This window comes from Wyeomyia smithii, chromosome 3 (assembly GCF_029784165.1).
Source record: "Wyeomyia smithii strain HCP4-BCI-WySm-NY-G18 chromosome 3, ASM2978416v1, whole genome shotgun sequence".
Taxonomy (NCBI): Eukaryota; Metazoa; Arthropoda; class Insecta; order Diptera; family Culicidae; genus Wyeomyia; species Wyeomyia smithii.
Window position 1 is genome coordinate 253,723,824 of NC_073696.1, and position 19,959 is coordinate 253,743,782.

Sequence of the window (19,959 nt, forward strand, 5' to 3'; positions counted from 1 at the left end):
GGTAAACTCTCTTTGGCAAAGTTATAGATCACTTGATCTTAAGGAATTTTGTAGCTCTTGAATTGACTGAATTTTAGCAATTCCGCTTAGGGTGGCTTTGAAAAAACTGTTTTTTTTTGCTCTATTATTCTTGTTTCAAATTTCTCAGTAAAGTGGAGTTCGGACAACTTTTAGAACTTTAATCTTAATTTTTTTGACAAAAGTTAGCAAATTCAAACCAGTTTTATTAAATTTCATGAAAAAGTATATCTCCAATTTTTTCCATTTTACAAAATTGCTTAGGATCAAGTGATTTACAAATTTGCTAAAGATAGTTTAACATTTTTTTCACAAACAAAAGTTTTAGTTGTTCTATTTTGCAGGTTTAAGTACCACCCTAATTTTCATTTCAGTGTAAATGTAGACCTATTCATAAGAAGCAACTTCTCCATAGAAAGTATGGCTGTAAAATAACAAAATTGCATCTAAAACCCCATGTCCGCCTAAATTGTCTTGGGAGGCCCGGGGCAGATATTTCCGGAAGGGGCCTCTTTCCTGAAAACATTCAAAGGTAAAAAAATTGCAAGTAATTATTGTCGATAGCGTTTATTGTTATACATTAAAGTAGTAGGAGTGCTTAAATCATAAAACTATGCGAAGCACTGTCTTCTGCTTTTTGCTTCGGATAAATCCTCAATCAAATATTCAAATTCGATACATGGTTGACCAGTGTTATTTTATAGGAAGAAGCAAGAAGTCTGTTACTTCTTTCTATAAAAAAACACTGGTCATCAACACAGCTACAAATTTTTGAGGTAGTTTCCCATCTCAACAGCTGACAGTTTGTCTGAGAACATTTTTCGAGGAGACGAAATTTTCAATTTTTCTCAAACGTGGCATTGTCACCCTACTACATATGTTTTAGTTATGCCTAAAGAACATGTTACTTTTGTTTCGAGTGGTTGAATGTTTGGCTTCCATGGCAAGGACTTGGGAGCCCCCTGAGCCGGGATGGGCCTGGGGCATTTGCCTCTTTATCGCCCCCTTAAATCGGGGCCTGGATGTGACGATGAACAAAACTGCTACCCGCATGATGAAAACCCGTGTGATTGACCTAATTACCGACGGAGAGGACTTACACAACAATCAGGCGGTGTAGCGTAAGTGATAGAATGGCAGAATTGAAAAAAGAGGACGGGCTGCGTTGCACATTACTTGTAAGTATTCAGACGACCATTGTGTGTGAAAGTACATCAGTCAACTGTATACGGTCAACAAGCATATCGTTGAAAGCACAACAAGAAGAAGCCTCTTCGTAAGGAGAGCAACACAAATGGAGTTGAAACTGCTATTACGAAATACACTAGCTCCAAGTAAATTGTTTTATTTCTTCTGCCAAGTACAAATTGCAATCGGCCGTTCTCAAGGCTATGAACACGTTTTTAGAGCAATACAGAATTTTCTTACCTGGCTGGTTATAAAATGAGCCATTTCGAGCGATTGAAAATTGGTGCTAAAATCCTTAAAAAGAAGTGATTTTGACTAGTTGTATTTTGATTATCGTATGAAGTTGAATTATTTAAATTGAAATTTTGTTGTTGTGTTTGAGTCGCTTAGAAATGTGTAACACAGTTGAAACCGCTAGATTAATGCAACTTCAAAACTCGGAAGAATCGTTTGATAATTAGGGTAAACGAAATATACTTCTATACTGCTAGAAATAACACTGAAACGAAAATTATCCCGCCTCATATGTGAACGGAATCAACATGCTTACTTTTGTGACAACATCAATGGCGCTTTTTAGCGCCCCGGAATCATTTGTTTTAAGTAGTTATGGTTGTCACTTGCCTAAACATAGAAAGAAAGAAAACGGCAAAATAATGTTTCGTTTTCTATTCTAAACTGTAGTCTACGAGGCTCATATAAAATTTCGCCGTCGGCGTTTTCTGTGCTTAGATCATTGCGGGCACGCGATTGGTGAAATTTTAATCTTGGCGATGAATTTCAACCGCTTAAATATGAAAAAAAAAAATGTTTCAAAAATTGATTTAAAGAATTAAATTTGTAATTTGTTCTCTATCCGATGAGATATCAATCAAAATCCGTTCTCAAATTTATGAGCATTTTGAATATTGCATTCTGCCGCTTTACTCCATCCTCGATTTAAGGCATGCCATCCTATTGAAGAATGACGTAATTCTACGTCAAAGAACAAAATTGGGGACATCGAATAATTAAAATTGAAGGGTTTCGCGTAAACTCGATAACCCTCTCAGAACTTAGTGAAACTTTGTGGATGTGTAGGCTTAACTGCCCTAAGTAACTTGGCATATTTTTATTTTGAAATCTATCTGAGCTAAATGTTAGGCTAAATAAATCGATATACAGTTACAGTCCCTCTTGGATGTTCAAAAATGGATATAAAATCGCAAATATTATCAACTACGAATGTTTTACTATATATCTCTGTGTTCCGATGTGTACTTTCGATCAACAATTAGTTTCACTGCAGTTGATGCGTGTAAATCGGTTGGGAAGAAAAATATCACTTACATAGCAAAAGACACAATTATGGGTCACTTTTGGCATTCAACATCATTTAGTCTTTAATATCGTCAGAATACATAACACAAGTTATTTTATTGTTGTAAAAGCTTGATAATAAGTTATTTTATTCAGTCTTGACGCATCACTAAAGCTGTGCGAGATTTCGAATGATTTCGTATAATTTCGCAAAACTCGAAATTTCCCGAAATTTCGCGAAATTTCGGTTTCGCGAAATTGCCTAAAAATTTCGTTGAATTTCGCTGAACTCCGCCTAAAATTTCGCGAAATCAAACTTCCAATTTCGACGATTACGAAATTTCGCGAAATTTCGGACCAAATTTCCGATGCACATTATTACATTATTTTGGTTTGTGCTCATTGCGACTATAAATTAAATTGAATATATCTCAACAGTTATCTGGTATACTATGTCAGACATAGAAGATTCAACTCTCAGCCGGTAATTTTCGTTTTTAAAGACAAAACCGTAACATCATGCGGGAGATATTTTTTATTCACGCAGAGCATAAAATTCATGTCATCACTGAAGTCATATTCGAGGAATATGAAGCCGTCCAACTGCGCTACAAGGTATCTAGTAATTTGTTTGTAGGAATAAATTTTACGCATCTTTTACGTACATCAAAATGTGGTTATATTTGCAGCGCACAAGGTTAAAAAGGTCACTTTTTGTTTTTCGTTAAGTAGGGCATAGCAATTTCTGTCAAAACTAAAGCTCTGAAGCTTTATCTTACAGGCCAAATGTTCTATGCCACTCGACTTGTAAAAATTTTAATGCGTTTATTCGGATTTCTCTGTGTTAGAGGACTCCTCTTCGCACACCGTAGTGTATTTAAATGTGTTTTTTTCAGATAGTTCATTGCTATCACTAGGCTGACCAGATATCATGCCTTATAGTGTGCAGACAGAGTGATCGATGTGTCAAGCAGAAAAAGTTGTAATTGCCTGAATTTTTAGTATTGTTTCAAAACACTCTGCTTTCAAAGTCAGCAAAGGTTTCAAAATTGCCAGGAACCTTATCAAAAATATTTTAAACGTGTTACCAAAAAAGTATACTTTATCAATAAATGAATAAAAAGCACATGGTTCGCTCTCGTCGAACACATAACTGAGAAATGTTTCTCTTGTTTTAGAGGACACAAAATTTTACAATGTCAAAAACAAGTTCAGATTATAGCATAAAAGCGATTCTGACTTTGCACTTGACGAATATACAAGGCAGAAGAAAAGAAAGGTTAGAAAGAACGAGAAATAAGAGAACGAGGATGATTACGAATAACTTAATTGAGCAAAAAGAAAACTATTTGTTTGTTACAACATTCCATTCTAACTGTTGATTGGTTGAAAGAATATTAATTTTTGGTTTGTTTCAAAGGGGCCGTTCCCAAACCACGTAGTCATATAGAGGGAGACGGGGGGGGGGGGGGGTGGTTATCAAAAGACCACGAAAAATCACGCGGGGGTGTGGGGGTTAACGAATAGACCACGTAGTCTTTTTTCTGACTTATAATTTATTATTGCCACTCAGTCAAGACGAAGCCTTCGCAATTTTTTAAATAATAAATTTATTTGATTAATAAGTGTCACGGAAAGTTTGAGAGTTGTCAGCAGTTAACTGTAATCAAATTTTTGAAACATATTTCAAATTTATTCGAACGAAGAAAAAATTTATTTTTGTTTTAAACTGGCTTTGCCTTATATGGCATTTACTGCTTTAGAATAATAGTTCTATTTTGCAATGCGTCGGGATTCATGACATTTCTCCTGGAAGTATATTTCAATACTCAACGACCGGTAAAAAAACAACGTTTTGGTCTTAAAAACAATATATAAGACCTGGATGTTCATGAACTGAAGGAAGAAAGAAGTTGTTTATATTTTGTTCGACATTCAAAAACTTTGTAATTTATTTAAAAAAAACTAAGTTACAAATCCGATACCTGAAAATCACTAAAAGTAAGGTTTCACTTATTATCAACTAAATATTTTTCTAGATGATTTCTAGATGAGTATACAATTTACCATATCTATAAGCGAAAAGTTTATCGTAGATGATCAAATTACTTAAGCAAATTTTATTTATTTTGATACTCAACAACAAATTAAAAATCATTTTGAATATACTCAACAGAATAGCGTATTTTAAATTACTTTCAGGTAAGAAAATTGTTATATTTGTTAAAGACAATGAAATATTATTAAAAATTAAACAACCATTATCTATTTGTTATTTTGGCTTTGAGAAAATGATATTACTAAAAATTCTATTTACAATTTGCGCAATAACTAATAATCAGTTTTCTTAAACCTTCATTTTTTTATAAATTTTTCATACTTTATTGTACATATATGCAGAATAAGATCACAAAACAAAAGACCACGAAAGACCACGGGGGAGTAGGAGGGTATAAAAGGGATCAAAATATGACCACGTAGTTTGGGAATGGTCCCAAATGCATTTTATTATTTTTGGTTTCGCAGAAACTCACAGGGCATATTTTTTTAGGTCAAAATTATTTTCTACAACCTTACCAGAGACACTAGTTATGCCAGTCAAACAAACCGATTTAGCTGAAAAAATAATTTAATCTCAAATTGGGCACTCTGTGGGTAGTTAAAATATTTTTATAATCGAAACAGTTGGTTTGATTGGCATAGTGCCTTTGGCAAAGTTATAGAAAAAAATATTGTCCTTCCTAAAATAAACATGTTGTAAAATTTTTTTTTTTTTGAAAAAATATAACTTTTTTTTGATATCTTCATCGTTTCGGTAATTTTTTTTGTAATTTTTATACAAAAAAAATAAGATTTTTGAAAATTAGCTTTTTTATATTAATTTTAATTTTTCTTTTACATTAAAAAAATGAATTTTTTGATTTTTTTTTATCGGAAAGATAAAATTACTATCTAATACTTTTCCAGAGGCGTCACACTGATCAAAAAACTTTTGGCTCTGAAAATTTTTATAATCACAATAATCCTCCCAAAATAGCATTTTAAATAGCTTCTCAGCCTATAGAAACGTTTATGCAAAGTTTAAGCCAAATCTAAAATGACAAAAAATATAGAAACTGGGACATTTTTTGTGGAACTGCTCAGTTAAAAAGTAATTTTAAGTTGTATTAAAAAATGTGCAAACATATTGAAAACTTTAAAGTTTACAGAATAGTTAACTTAAATTTCGTTTTCCTCGAATTGATAAAGATGTCACTTAGTCTAGTCTGACTAAACGGTGTTAAAGAAAATTCAATAACACTGGTCGACAAAAGCGAAAAAAAGTTGCCCTAAAGCTCAAGATGGTTGGTTGCCCTCCAAAAGTTTCACAGCTTTTTAACCATTCCTGTAAATTTTGCTGCTTTTAGAGAATGCAGAAATGCATCCGAAGGCCGCCGAGGAATTGCTTATCGGATTCGTCGCTTTTACGTTTGCATAGGGAAAAACCCTTTGGAAAAGTCATCTTTGCTAGGGACACCAAAACTCACAGGAATGGTTGAAAACCTACCTACCATCTCTCATGTTTTCCAGTTCGAACTCTAGGACAAAACTTGGATTTTGAATGATGAAAGTGCTATGAAAGAAGGATTACTAATTTACTATTTTAAACATAGTTGCATTCAAACCAAAAGAATCAGTTCAGAAGTTTATTAAATTATTATTTACAAAGACATTTCGAGTTTGACCTTTATATCATTTGTATCTATCGCGCTACTATTACCTGCAATATAATCTGTATAAATGAATGCATCAAGATTTCAGTTTTTAGCGTTTTTGATTTTCTCGACAATGTCGGTTTATCGATATCTGAATACCTACGTCACTCTTCGTCGACCAGGTAAGCACCTTGCGATCAGCTGCTGAAGGGTACTTCGTTAGCGTACGCTCCAACGTTTCAAATCATTGTAATGCTATGTTTCAGGAACATTCATTTTATTTTTCGAAATTTCGCGAAATTTCGCGAAACTTAGAGACCAATTTCGTTTCGTCTCGAGAACTCGAAATCCACCTTGATTTCGTTTCGACTAATTTGGCGAAACCGAAATTAAGGGTTAATTTCGTTTCGTTTCGTTTCGACACCAGAAAAGCCAGTTTCGCACACCCCTACGCATCACCACGTAAAAGTAATAAAAATAGTCAAAATATGGACTGACCCACAATTGTGCACCGCAAAATGTAACATTACTACAATTATGGGTCACTTCACTTATTGCACCGAGCACAGTTATAATTGTTAGGGAATTTTCAACTTTGAATCATTTCAATCGTATAAATGAGGTTACAAGTGAGTTACAAAAAATACTAATACTAATGCTAACACAAATGCTAATGAAAATTGTTCAGTTTCGTGAGAATAGACGTATTTGAGTAAAAGAGATCTATAATTGTTGCTGACCCATGGAGGCACTGTATTTGAATATTAACTAGAGATAGCGAAAAGTTTTCAAGGGATGACTTCTACGGAACTGTCTAAACTTTCATTCAAAAATACTGGAAAAATTAAATTTGAGATTCCCCATCAAAAAAAATCTCAAGAACCATCCCTTGACAACTTTTTTCTCATTCTTGTCCTTTACGAACGGTAAAGAGTCAATTTACGAGAAACCGCGTCAAACATGAACAAGTTTTTGTTAGACAGTCTTCTCTTTCAATCGTTCAGAAGAATTTTGGGCAAATAAAATCTCTATTTTTTTTTTCAGTTTAGAACCTCATAATCATTTTTTAAAAATACTCTTAAATAAAAGTTCAGATAACTCCCTAAAATCATCTGTTAACAACTTTTCTCTATGTCTTGTTATTATTCAGATAGGGTATATTCATCTCAGTACCTATATTCATCTCATCACGCCTTTTTGATCAATTTATCGTGAAATTTTACCATATTTTCAACGTAAAACTTTCAGCCACTTGAGAAAATAGAGAAGCAAATAGATTTACTTTCAAAAATGTTTGGAAATTCGACGGTAAATTGGACAATTAAGAGGAATAAGATGAAAATAGGTGCACCAAGCTGTTGAGATGAATAATGGAGCGATTACCTTATATTGATTCATCAAAAAAAAAAATCTTCAAATTTTAGCACAGATAAGGCTGATACAAATTTCGAATTCTTTTTATGCCCAAGGTTATCAAACTTAGCAAAGGGGGTGGCATAAATTTAATAACACCGAGACGAAAAAAAAAGAAACATCTTTGATAAAAGTTTGTGTGCAAGTTTTGACGGTTGTAACTTGCACTCAAATAAATGTTGAAAAATAACACTTTATTATTATTATTTTCTATTTCGCTTGCCTTTTGACGACACTCTCTCTGTCACTGGACTTGTTCATTGCTAAATTAAGCATTAATGCTGTCGGAAAACAAACAAAATGAATAAAACAGTATGAGCTTTTTATTCTTCCCCTTCCAATATTCAGATTTCAGATTTTCAGATTTTCTAAGGGGGGGGGGGGGGGGGGCCGACATAAAATGAAAATAAAATTTGTAACGGCCCAAATTCAAAAATCCTTCAGTTACACTGGTAAACACAGGTTTTGCCCTAGAGCTCAAACTGAAAAAATAAAAGATTATAGCTTTTCAACCTTTCCTGTGAATTTTGGTGCCCCTAGCGAAGATAACTTTTTCAGAGACTTGAATAAGTTTTCCCGTAAGACAACAAAAAGCGACGAGCTCGGTGAGCAATTACTGCGCGGCATTTCGACGCACTTATGCATACACTATGGACTCTAAAATTCACAGGCATGGTTGAAAACCTTCAATCGTTTAAGCTTTTGAGCAACATTTTTTTCGAGGACCAGTGTTAATCAACTTTTCCAACTATTTCATGCTGCTGACATATTAAATATTTCGAAATTTTGATTCTTTTCAAGTTTTTTTTTTAATGTATGTGCCCTTTATAACATTTTTAACATATATAAAATCTCTATTGACATTGACATTTTTGTCATATTTGACATTTGTGAAATTTAATGGAAAATGTGCAAATATTATTGAATTTTTTACCTTTTATTTTGGATTTGGCAGAAATATTGCACCGACTAAAGCTGTAATTCTGTGCTATTAGTATACACTAAGGTCGCTTTTTACGCGGATTCCGGAATTTACGCGGTTTTTTTTTTGCGCAGATTTCGGTTTCCCTTCACTCGGAATGCAGAATCAACGTTGTTTTCTTTTACGTCGATTCCGGAATTTAGGCGGTTTTTTTTACGTGGCACGTATCCCCCGCGTAAAAAGCGACTTTAGTGTATTTTAATCACGACTAACTGTTAAAAGAGGCGTATATGAAAAAGGCATTAAAGATTAAAATCATTTTTAGAGCAAGAACGTTTCATTTAACTGGTGTGATGTCTTAGGCAAAGTTGTACGTTTAAAAATGCAAATTTAATTGTGAAAGTTTTTCTTTTATAATACAGGTCGGACTCGATTATCCGGAGACTCGATTTTCCGGGGGCCCGATTATCCGGGGCTCGATTATCCGGAGAAAATGGCTCGATTATCCGGAGTATTTTTTTTCTTCTGTATTTCTATAATGTACTTGTATTGTATTGGGAGTTTCGGGGTTGTTCAAAATTGTAACAACAATGGCCCGTTCTGTTTAGGTAGCTCGTTTTTAGAAGTTTTCTCGTCGTTTCTGCAACCAATTCTTACTGAACAACCTCCAAAAGCGAGGTATTATGCTTTTTATTTGCCGATGAGGACAACCACTATTGGTCAACCGGTTTCGAATTTATGGTCGGAACATATTTTTGTAATATAGTGGCCATGATCAATGCAGTACACTAAGGTCGCTTTTTACGCGGTTTTTTTATGCACTTTTACGCGGTTTTTATTACACGGATTCCGGAGTTTACGCGTTTTTTTACACGGATTTTGAAATTTACGCAGTTTTTTTACGCGGATTCCGGAATTTACGCGGTATTATTTTTGCGCGGATTTCGTTTTTTTTTACTCGGAATGCAGAATTAACGCTACGGATTCCGGAATTTATGCGGTTTTTACGCGGTTTTTTAACGCGGTTTTTTTGCGCGTCACGTATCCCCCGCGTAAAAAGCGACTTTAGTGTACGTAGAACCACAAGCTTGCCTGTTTCGGTGGTGTTCCGGATACTCCTGTATTATTGAACCAAAATTTATCAAGCGAAATCAATAACGGTTTGAAATCCGCAAAGTAGCCCATTAGAGGCCATATCAAGCGTCTAGGTCGTTGTAGGTCACTTAGGAAATAGAAAAAAATCATGAGTGTTGTCGAACAGGGTATGTATATGTAGCACCTCAATTTTTCTCAATATTTAAGACAATAAAACAGATAAATACCTAAATCAAATCAAATTCTATTACATTTTCTGGAAAATATTTCCTTTAATCTCTCCAAGCAAAAGCTGTCTTTCTAATGGTAGTTTTGATTTATTTTATTTGGATTTTACATCTTTGAGACAATCAATATAACATAATTCATTATTACGTATATATGTATAACAAACGCCGACAATCAGTCTAAAGACAATTTTTAATTTATTTCGTCGGCACATGTATTGTGTACAACATACTAAAATAAAAAACTCACTGTTCTAAATGAAAGATATTAAAAATTAAAAAATTAAAAATGGCTCGATTATCCGGAAGATTCGATTATCCGGAGCGAAATGTTTTTCAAAACTCCGGTTAATCGAGTCCGACCTGTATCTACAAAATGCTAGCTAATATAATATCTGCTTTAATATAGCGGATGAAAATTGCACACTATTCGTGGATTTACTTTCACACGCACTCACGAAACAACCCATGCAGCATCAATCATAGTAGCCCATGAATCAGCCGGATCAAATTTGACAGCTTAATAATAATTTGACAGTCGAACTCGAAACGTGATGACTGAAAGAGTGTACCTCATTCGGTCTGAGGTGTGCGGTATTGGACAACAATCAAAGCATAGAAAGAAAGCGAAAGAGAGCGACAAGAAGCTGCAAAGGGTAGTGAAAGGGGAGGGAGGAGCCACTTCATCACTGCGTGCGATTGGCTGGGAGGTCGGTGCAACCGGCCAAACATGTCCGGAAGCGGCAGTCACGTACACTGGTTTCGGAGTTGCAGGCAATGACGCAGCGACAGCAGCTTGAGAAGAGGGTCAGGACGATTTTCCCGGCGACGCACACTGTTTTCAAAGTTGCAAGAACGTTATCGAAATTGTTTTGACTCAGAAAAATTGATTTTGAAGCCACAGTGTCTTCAGCAAAGTTGTTCCATTAATTATTCCCCATGTTATAGAAGTTACAGTTTGGTGATTAATCCACTTAACAGTGAGAAATGTATTTAATTTTTCTCATTTTGGAATATAAAAATCCACTTTGTTCGGCAAAGTTGTAGCACATTTTAAAAGAAACAACTCTGTTGAAGACATCATACTTCTATCTACCTATTGAAATGGTCTTTTGTGGAGTATTCTCTAGATAGCCCCTAAAATCAATTGTTTTCAATTCAACTTTTCATACTGATTTTCTACAATTTTTCAATGTTCTACAATATTGTTAGCTATAAAAAAACAAACAAACAATTTCTTTGAAGGAAGCTTATTTTTATCTCACATATTTCTTTAGCTATTGACAATTTTTACTTAAATTATGCACTAATTTACATTAATTACATTTTACTAAAAAACTGATTTTGAAGCCTTAGTGTCTTCAGCAAAGTTGTTTTGTTAATTATCCTCCATTTTATGAAAGTTAGAACTATGTGATTAATCTACCTAAAAGTGAGATACGAATTTTATTCTTTTCAGTTTTGCATACAAGAATCCACTTTGCCGGGTAAAATTGTTGCACATTTTATAAGAAACAACATTGTCGAACACTGTACATATACGGTTATCACTCGTTGTATCATTCTGGATGCAGTTTACATTAAAAACTCAACCGATGCACAATGTTACATTTTGCTGTTTTTGTGCGAATAATTGAATAGTGATACAAATGTCTATTATAACTGTATAATATGTTCGGAGAAGTTTCAAAATATTTGAAAACGCATCTTTGAGGTAGAAAGCTGGGTGATCAATCCTCCTAAAAGTGAGATAGAATATCTCACATTAATCATTAATTAGATAAAGATAGACGCTTGGTGTCTTAGGCAAAGTATTAGGTGATCTCAAAACAAGAAACATGACAGAAGACATCATGTTTCTATCTTATACATATTGCAAGCAACATAAAGTTTTCTATGAGAAGGCATAAAAAATCGTTATTTACATTTTAAGATTTTTCTGGTTGCAATATGTGAGAGATATCAGCATGCTGTCTTCGGCAAAGTTTAGTGTTGTGAGAACATCTAATATTTTGCTTATGGTACTGCGCTACAAAAAAAGCAAGTAATTCATTTTACCGATTCAAACAAAAACATGAACGAATAAAAAACTTAATTGTAATTCATTTGCAACTTTACATCGATTTTTTTAGGTTTTTTATTTTTTAGGTTTGTTCAGAAAAGTTTTAGGCAACTGAATTATCTTTCTAAAAAAAATGTTTTAAAAAAATAGTGATGATCGATCTTTTATAGTCACTTTTTGTTTTTGAAATTTTTTTTCAGTACAGGATCTCAAATTAAATTTTTTAAATATTTTTTATAAAAGCTCAGACAGTTTTCTCAAATTCATCCCTTGACAACTTTTCTCTATCTTTTGTCGTTATTCAGATATATCGATTTATGAAAATACAACTGCAGCTTTTTTTCATATGTTTGTACAGATAAATTTTCCAAAAAAAAAAATTAAAATCGCTGATTCTACGTTTTTAGTTATTAATTTAACATCTTCAATAAAAAAAATAAATTTTAAAAATTTCCCGATTTTATCACTTTCCCTATTTTATCACGCCAAAAATCGTCAGGGTGAGATAGAATCGGGTGATCTCTGTATTTGCTAATTTAAATGAACTATTGTGGTGTTTTCTTGAGAATGCGCCTTAGATTCTTTTTTTTAAATTTGCCCTTTTATTGTGATTTTCTATAATTTTTGAATGTTCTACAATATTTTTTACTACAATAAAACACATAAGTTCACCAAAGAAAGTTTATTTTTATCTCTACTATTCATTTATTATTTTTTTTTTTTTCTTCACATAACATTTATTTGACACGGCACAAATACAATTTAATGTTTAACGGCGCCAATTATATCTGATGACTTAAAAACTAAAGCAAATTTTTTATCCTCGCTGCCGACTACGAGCTGAAATTAAGTCTAACTTAAAACTAGCATGGGATTTCCAATCAGTGTTTTTTGTTCAATGGTCGTCTGATAATCGTCGAATGGCATGTATGGATTCGTTCTGCTGAGCCACGATGTCGTGAGTTGGGACAGAGGCTCGTAGTCCTTGGGTCCTGGTTCTGTTGTGCGGGGTCTGGTTGCTGGTTTTGTGCTTAAGGTTCAAACGTGTTCTTGTCGTTTTGTTGGGTGTAGACGGAGGGGAACGGGACTAGACTGGGGCGTGGATGGATTTCAGGAAAACGTATATAAGGGACATGTAGGATAGGTCACGGCTCGCCAAGACATCACGAACAGGAACAGCCGGCTGTCTACCCTCGGCCTGCAGGGAAGCTATTAATTTAGACCTGGCGTCACGGTGTACAGGGCATGACCAAACCACATGCTCTATGTCGTGATAACCTTCACCACAGGCACAGATACCACTTTCCCCGAGCCCAACACGACGGAGGAGCGCGTCAAATCTATAGTGATTGGACATAAGCCGGGACATCACGCAAATGAAATCCCGACCTACATCCAACCCCTTGAACCACGGGTTCGTCGATACCTTGGGGATTATGGAATGTAACCACCTTCCCAATTCCCCTCTGGTCCAAGCATTTTGCCAACTGATGATCGTATTCTGACGTACAAGTGCGAAAAATTCATTAAAGGCAATTGGTCTTTCATAAATATCACCGTTTGTTGCGCCCACCTTAGCCAAAGAGTCCGCTTTCTCATTACCCGGTATCGAGCAGTGAGAAGGGACCCACGCTAAGGTAATCTGAGTAGATTTTTCGGATAAAGCACTCAGATGTTCCCGTATTTTCCCCAGGAAATACGGAGAGTGCTTAACATCTTTCATCGATCGGAGAGCCTCAATGGAACTGAGACTGTCCGTAAAGATGAAATAATGGTCCGTGGGCATTTTTTCGATAATCCCTAGGGTGTACTGAATTGCAGCTAATTCTGCGACGTAAACAGAAGCAGGATTATCGAGCTTATGGGAGACGGTTAAATTGTTATTGAAGATACCGAAGCCAGTGGACCCATCAAGAAGTGATCCGTCAGTGTAGAACATATTGTTGCAGTTGATGTTTCGATATTTATTGGAAAATATTTTGGGGATCTGCTGCACGCGTAAATGATCCGGGATTCCACGAGTTTCTTCTATCATGGATGTATCGAAAAACCCAGTAGAATCAGAAGTATTTGATAAGTCGACACGATTTGGAATATTCGAAGAAGGGTTAATATTTTGGGACATGTGATTGAAATACAATGTCATAAAACGGGTTTGAGAATTAAGTTCGATTAACCTTTCAAAATTTTCAATCACGGGACGGTTCAAGACCTCACATTTGATTAGAATACGAGAAGACAGGCTCCAGAAGCGGTTTTTCAATGGTAGTACTCCAGCTAAAACCTCCAAACTCATCGTATGGGTCGACTGCATGCAACCTAAGGCGATACGCAAACAACGATATTGTATTCGCTCCAGTTTGATCAAATGTGTGTTTGCTGCGGAGCGGAAGCAGAAACACCCGTATTCAATAACAGACAATATCGTTGTTTGGTAAAGCCTTATAAGGTCTCCTGGATGGGCTCCCCACCATTGTCCGGTTATTGTACGAAGAAAATTCACTCTTTGTTGACATTTTTTCATCAGATACCTCACGTGACAACCCCAGGTGCCTTTAGAGTCGAACCAGACACCAAGATATTTGTGTACCAAAACCTGAGAAATCGTTTTACCCATTAATTGTGTTTGAAGCTGAGCAGGTTCATGCTTCCTAGAAAAAACTACTATCTCAGTCTTCTCCGGAGAGAATTCGATACCTAGCTGTAAAGCCCAAGCAGACAAATTGTCCAAGGTATCTTGCAATGGTCCTTGCAAATCGGCAGCTTTGGCTCCTGTAACAGAGATTACACTGTCGTCTGCAAGTTGTCTTATCGTGCATGAATTTGCCAGACATTCGTCGATGTCATTTACATAAAAGTTGTAAAGAAGGGGGCTTAAACATGAGCCCTGGGGAAGACCCATGTAGCTAATGCGAAAAGTTGCCAAATCGCCATGCGTAAAATGCATGTGCTTTTCGGACAACAAGTTGTGCAAAAAATTGTTCAAAATTGGAGAAAATCCTTGTCGGTGAAGTTTACCCGAAAGAATGTCAATAGAAACGGAATCAAAAGCCCCCTTAATGTCCAAGAACGCAGACGCCATTTGTTCTTTACGAGCATACGCCAGCTGAATATCTGTTGAAAGCAACGCAAGACAATCATTCGTCCCTTTGGCACGGCGGAAGCCAAATTGAGTTTCTGATAGTAGACCATTTGATTCGACCCAGTGGTCTAAACGACGGAGTATCATTTTTTCCATCAATTTCCGGATACAGGATAGCATTGCAATCGGCCTATAAGAGTTGTGATTAGAAGCTGGTTTCCCTGGTTTTTGGATGGCGATCACCTTCACTTGCCTCCAATCCTGCGGTACAATGTTTTGCTCCAGGAACTTATTGAACAAGTTCAACAAGCGCCTCTTGGCATTGCCGGGTAGATTCTTCAACAAGTTGAATTTGATTCTATCTTATCCAGGCGCGTTATTGTTACAGGACAGGAGGGCAACTGAAAGTTCTGCCATCGTAAAAGGTGATTCTATCGCGTCGTGGCCCGGAGACGCATCGCGAACAATATTTTGCTCAGGAACAGAGTCCGGACATACTTTCCTGGCAAAATCAAATATCCACCTACTTGAAGACTCCTCGCTTTCGTTGACCGTTACGCGATTCCGCATTCTTCGGGCTGTGTTCCAAAGAGTGCTCATCGATGTCTCCCTCGACGTCTCGTTCACGAACCGACGCCAATATCCACGTTTCTTTGCTTTAGCCAAGCTTTTAAGCTTGGTATCAAGCTCCGAATACCGTAAATAGTCGCCAGGTATACCTCCCGTCTGGTAGGCCTTAAACGCGTCGGATCTTTGCGTGTAGACATCGGAGCACTCTTGGTCCCACCACGGAGTGGGAGGCCGTTCTTTGATCGTTACGCCGGGATATTTCTTCGTTTGGGCTTGCAACGCGGCGTCGAGAATCAAGCCCGCGAGGAGGTTGTATTCTTCAAGTGGTGAATGATGTTGAATCGACTCGACCGCTTTTGAAATCATTTCCTCGTATAACTTCCAATCGACATTTCGTGTGAGGTCATACGGAATGTCAATTGGTCGCATGCGAGTTGACCCGTTAGTAATTGAAATAAGAATAGGCAGATGGTCGCTACCGTGAGGATCGAGGATTACCTTCCATGTGCAATCCAACCGTAGCGACGTCGAACATAAGGATAGATCCAAAGCGCTTGGGCGCGCTGGAGGTTTCGGGATACGTGTCATTTCACCGTTGTTTAAAATAGTCATGTCGAAGTCATCGCAAAGGTTATAGATTAAAGAGGAGCGGTTATCATTGTATGGGGAACCCCAAGCCACGCCATGAGAGTTGAAGTCTCCCAAAATCAAACGTGGCGAGGGAAGAAGTTCTATTAAATCAAAGAGCAGCCGTTGCCCAACCTGTGCTCTGGGGGGAATATATATTGAGGCAATACAAAGCTCTTTACCTTGTATTGTCATTTGACATGCGACAACTTCGATGCCTGGAATCGAGGGGAGGTTAATACGATAGAAAGAATAGCACTTTTTAATCCCTAAAAGTACTCCTCCATATGGGGTGTCTCGATCAAGGCGAATAATATTAAAATCATGGAAGTTGAGATCAATATTTGAAGTAAGCCAAGTTTCACAAAGGGAAAATGCATCGCATTTGTTTTTATTTATCAAAACTTTAAACGAATCAATTTTTGGTAAAATACTTCTACAATTCCACTGTAAGACAGAGATAGAATCCTTCATATACGCAGTTGAATTAGGCATCGAAGGATACAATCGCTGCAAGGAGAGGCCATTGGGCAGTCAACTGCTTCAAAAATGATCTAACTGTTGGGAGGAATGCTGTAAGAAAAATTTTAATTGGATCGGGTACATTGAAAGTTTCAAAAATCCAGTCCACAATGTCAGAAAATTTCACTAATCCAGAGTTTGTTTCATCAACTGGGAGTGTAAAAGGAGCAACTGGGGTTTAAGATGTTCCTGGCAGTGCTGGGAACTCCTTCTGGGACTTTAAATTTGCCAGCCCAGGAGGAGTTTGCTTCGGTTTTTCCGCAGCACTGTTTGGTTTGTTTGTAACCTTCATTTCACTTTGAGAAATCTTAGGACCTTTTCTGGGAAGTTTAGGAGAGGAAACACTTTTCCTCTTTCTAGACTCCCCAGGATTGGCGTAAGATGCTCCCGCTGGTGAATCGTCAGAATCGGTTTCCTCAGAGGGCAACAGATCGAAGGGGTTCGAAGTAACGGGAGAAGTGGTAACGGTCTTCTTCAGCATGTCAGCGTAGGAACGCTTTGAACGCTCTTTGAGAGACCGTTTTATTTTATCCCTGCGCTGCATGTACACCGCACATGTCGAGAGCTCATGCAGATTTTCTCCGCAGTGAATACACTTTTCAGCGTTAACACTGCAAGAATCTTCCGCATGAGACTCCCCACACTTGCCACAACGTGCCTTATTGCAGCAGTAGGCGGCTGTATGGCCTAACTGCTTGCAATTCAGGCAGTTCATGACGCGGGGCACGTAGAGCCTCACAGGGAGACGAACCCGGTGGATCGAGACGTGGCTTGGTAGTGCAGACCCGGCGAACGTAACTCGAAACGAGTCTGACGGAGTGTATACTGTTTTGCCACCGATGATCGATGCTGACCGCAATTGCTTGCAGTCGAGCACCTTTACTTCGGGACACGTTTTGTTCTTAAAGCACCCTTTGGCACTTTGCAGTATACACTCGACGGACAGACTCGAATCGGTTATGACACCGTCGATCTCCACGTCTCGTGCGGGTATGTAAACGCGATACTCGCGTGTGAAGAGCTCAGAGCAAGCTATATCGTTGGCCTCTTTCAGGTTACCGACCACGACACGGAGCTTGTTAGGCCGGACCTTGGAAATTTCGGTCACGCCCTTGTACTCCTTCGTCAGGTCTTTAGAAATCTGCAAGAGGTTCAACTTTTTCGATTTCGGTCCTGCCTTTGGCCGAAAATAAACAGTATAGCTGCCCTGGGCTCCGTCTGGGTAAAGCCTGGGGCGAGGGGGGACTGAAGAATGAACAGGGGAGGGGGTAACAGAAGGGTCAGGGTCAGAGGGGTTCGGGGATGGTGGCGCGGGAGGCGAGGGATCTACATCCATCGCGCTATGTTTAGCGCACTAGCGCTGACAAGAACACGTACCTTTTTATTTCTCCCTTCCAGTAAGGTTGGTTGTCCGATCGTTCGAAGTAGCAGCCGTTACAGCCAGCAGCACCAATACAGCAGCACCAAACAGCCACCAGCAGCGAGCCAGGTGTGAGATCACTCCACACAGCGATACGACTCGCTGACACTGATGGCTTCTTCTTTTTCCTCGTTTGTGTCTCGTCCACTGCTGTAGCACAATCCAGCCAGCAGCCAAATCGGCTTACGCACCAGCTGGCAGTCACGATGCGAAACAGTTGCACAAAGGAACGACCTTGAACCCGGATTTATTTCACTCGACCAGGCAAACAATGCCAACACTTGTTCAAACGTCTTTTGTTTTATACTCTATCGGACCGATCACCAAACACGTCCAGTACTGATGCGTGTTCGGCACAGAATGTAATATTCATTTAGTTGTTGACGATTTTTATTAAAATAATGCACGTATTTACTCACAGATATCTACACAAGAGACAGCGAGAGACAAATGGCCATAACTGGATTCAATGATGCTCTACTTATATTTCGATATAGAAATGGTTTTGTCTGCAGATATTTTCAGGTTATGAAAATATCCGTTAGTAAATTAGTGCATTGTTTTAATTTTATATTTACAACAACCAAAAAACTATAAGAAATAATAATAAACTTTCAAAATTGTTTGTTGTATTATAGCAAACAGCTTTGTAGAACATTCCGCTACTCGTAGCGATCGTTGGAGGAGACGCGCGGCTGAATATCGATGTCGGCGAACCCGCCCAGTATCCCCCAGCGGCGTCCAATCGAGAATTTCTGAGCAAACTTAAAGCGTAAGATCTACCCAAACAATTTTGTTGCGAAACCTGAGGAGGAATTGATTAATGAAACGAAGAAAGAACTAAAATCTATGCCTACATACATGTTTTCGTCCGTCATGGCGAATGTTTCAGATTAACTGCCGGAAGAGCGGCCTTCGACAAGGGCGTAGAATTTTTTGCAAGTAAGCTAAAACAATTTCCTTCCAAGGGAAACTTATCAAACTCAATGATCTGTCTTAGTTTTTTTTAGCACCATCCGAAAAAAGTAAACTTTTCAATGCAAACGCTATATGGCTGTCTGATCATATATAAATAAAAACTTAATATTTTAAAAATTTCTACAGTAAAAAACAGGAAGACACAATAGCGATCAAACAAACTATATCGCAAGTTCATTAAGCAGACAGTATGTGAGTAGAGGAAGAACGAAAACTAAGCGAACTGGAAATATGATACAGATTTGGAAAAATATACCGCATCCCGACGGGACTTGAACCCGCAATCTCCCTGTCTCCGGCATGGTGTTTTGACCAATTAAACTACGGGGGACGGTGGTACTGTTCCACAATCTATATGGTATCACATTCCGCTGTCGACTTATTCTATTGCTCATCCCTAACTACACACGAAAAAACTATATCGCATCTAAAAATATTCTTATCATCAATAGTCTCTCCTAAAGTAAAAGCGACGGCAACAGACTGGCGCTTTCCGATCTCTTACTGATGCAGTAACCCCCACTGTGACGTGAGAGTTACGAAACAAAAGCCAGCCACCAAACAATACTCTCTACTGAGTAAATGATGACGTGCGATAAAGTGTACAAGCGATACAAAATAGCTATTTAGAAAGGCCGACTTATACGTCTTGCGGTGGTGTAATCGGAAACGCATCTGACCGGAGATTAGAAGTTGTGGGTTCGAGTCCCACCTGCTGGACTATATTTTTCGTAAATTTCTGAATAACTATTTCCCCAGTTAGTACATTTTTCAATCGTCAGCTCCACATTTACTGCTTGAAATAGAAGTAAAATTTTCGTTAGCACAAAGAACTATTTTC

At 37.5% G+C, this 19,959-nt stretch overlaps 1 protein-coding gene across 11 annotated transcripts in view; it reads left to right on the plus strand.

The window, feature by feature from the left end:
- The window catches only part of LOC129730262 (low-density lipoprotein receptor-like), a 595,327-nt gene that overhangs the window by 293,989 nt on the left and 281,379 nt on the right, over positions 1–19,959 (plus strand). The gene's annotated exons all lie outside the window — the stretch shown is intronic.